The sequence below is a fragment of the Kogia breviceps genome, chromosome 10, assembly GCF_026419965.1.
Source record: "Kogia breviceps isolate mKogBre1 chromosome 10, mKogBre1 haplotype 1, whole genome shotgun sequence".
NCBI classification, from domain to species: domain Eukaryota; kingdom Metazoa; phylum Chordata; class Mammalia; order Artiodactyla; family Physeteridae; genus Kogia; species Kogia breviceps.
In genome coordinates this window covers 75,711,747-75,713,451 of record NC_081319.1, presented here as the reverse complement: position 1 = coordinate 75,713,451, position 1,705 = coordinate 75,711,747, and the positions used below count along the sequence as shown (strand labels likewise).

General features: G+C 48.3%; 1 pseudogene; it reads right to left on the bottom strand.

The window, feature by feature from the left end:
- Positions 1 to 336: 336 nt before the first annotated feature.
- LOC131764186 (small ribosomal subunit protein uS3-like) lies at positions 337 to 1,338 on the bottom strand (annotated as a pseudogene).
- Between the last annotated feature and the right edge of the window lie 367 nt (positions 1,339 to 1,705).

Genomic DNA, 1,705 nt, shown 5'->3' with positions numbered 1-1,705 from the left:
TTACTGAAGCCCGTGCACCTCGTACCTGTGCTCTGCAACAAGAGAAGCCACTGCCACGAGAATCCCGCACAACACACGAAGGGTAGCCCCCGCTCGCTGCAACTAGAGAAAGCCTGCGAACAGCAACGAAGACCCAAAGCAGCCAAAAATATAAATAAATTTTTTAAAAAAGAGGCCCCAGATTGTATAAGAGTCAGGCTCCATGAAACCTGGATGCAACCCTACTTTTTTAAAAAAAGATTTTATTAAAGGTCTTTATAGAGCAACATCAGACTCCAAATCCAGCTGCCAAGGAGACTGTGTTATGCAGTGGGTACTTGCTGGCATGGCAGGCATCTATGGCTTCCCTCCCTTCTGTTCAGGGATGGGGAAGGTGACAGTGGGCAGTGTCTCATCTATGGGTTCCACCATGCTCAGTAGTCAGGCAGGGGCTTCTTAAGGGCCCATCTTTCCACTTGGGTCCCAAGGCAGCATGATCTTCACTTTGATGCCCAGAACACCCTGTCTGAGCAGCGTATGGCACTCAGTGGTGTCTGTGTAGGAGCTAACAAGGTCCTCACTGTGGGTCATCAGGCCATCCACAACTTCATGGATTTAATAACCCTCTGTCCTTGGAATTGCCCAGGCATTACGACCTAGCAGCCCTTGTCCCCACTCTCCATGATGACCTGCAGCACACCACAGCAAGCCCTCCTAGAAGTGTGTACTGCAGATCCTGCCTGGGTGATGTGCACAGAGCTCTCATATATTCCTTTTCCTCCTAAAGCTCTACACTGCCCTCAGGGAAGCCAAATCTCTTCTGAAGCACAGTGGTCAATTCCTGGATCCACCAGCCCTTCTCCCCAAGAACATTGTGTGTCCTGGAGGCCAAGATGATGACTTCCGTCCTGGCTGGTGTAAATCGGACTTCAACTCCAGAGTCATCATCTTTGGCCAGCACCCGAGTGAGACGCTTGTTCAATTCAACCTTGAGGACGCCATCAGCAACATCTTGGAAATTGACACGGCCATCTTGCCACCTGGCAGCACCTTAAGGAATGGCCCAGTGCTGCTGTTAAATGGCCTAAGGAGTGTGATGTGAGCAAATGGTTCCCATTGCTATTGCAGACAGAACACAAACACCCAAAGAACTTTAGGACTATGGTGGCCTAGAGCACCATTCTCTCCTTGGATAAGCCTTTGTGTGGACTTGGTAACAGCAGCTGAGGGGCTGTGAATAATACTTCAGACTTCCTCACTTTCTTTTTCATCAATTGCTCTATCTGGAGGGACCCAAGTGTGAAGGAGAAAAATGACCCAATAAATACAATTCAGCTTCAGCAGCTTGAGAATGCCCATTCCCTGTCTCCTCCATCCGCACTCCAGAATTGAACAAGCAAGGTAGGAGAGGAGAGCTTTGCCTCAGGTGCTCTTTGTGACTCAATATTGGGTAATTTCAGTTCCAACACCTCCAGAGAAGGTGTCTTGAAATGATTGTGGAAATAGGATCTTTTACCACATTTGGGCCACATTTCACATTGTTCCTGAGTAGAATATCCTTGCTCTGCCTCTCTGTCAACCAGATCCCACTAGTTCCTCAGTACAAGCTCAGTGCCTTCCTCCTGGAATTGCCTTCCCAGATCTATCCAGTACAGAGTGAAATCTTCCTTACCTAAACCAAGCACTTAAGATATGAGAAGCTGTAAGGAGTTTAGACCCAAACTCC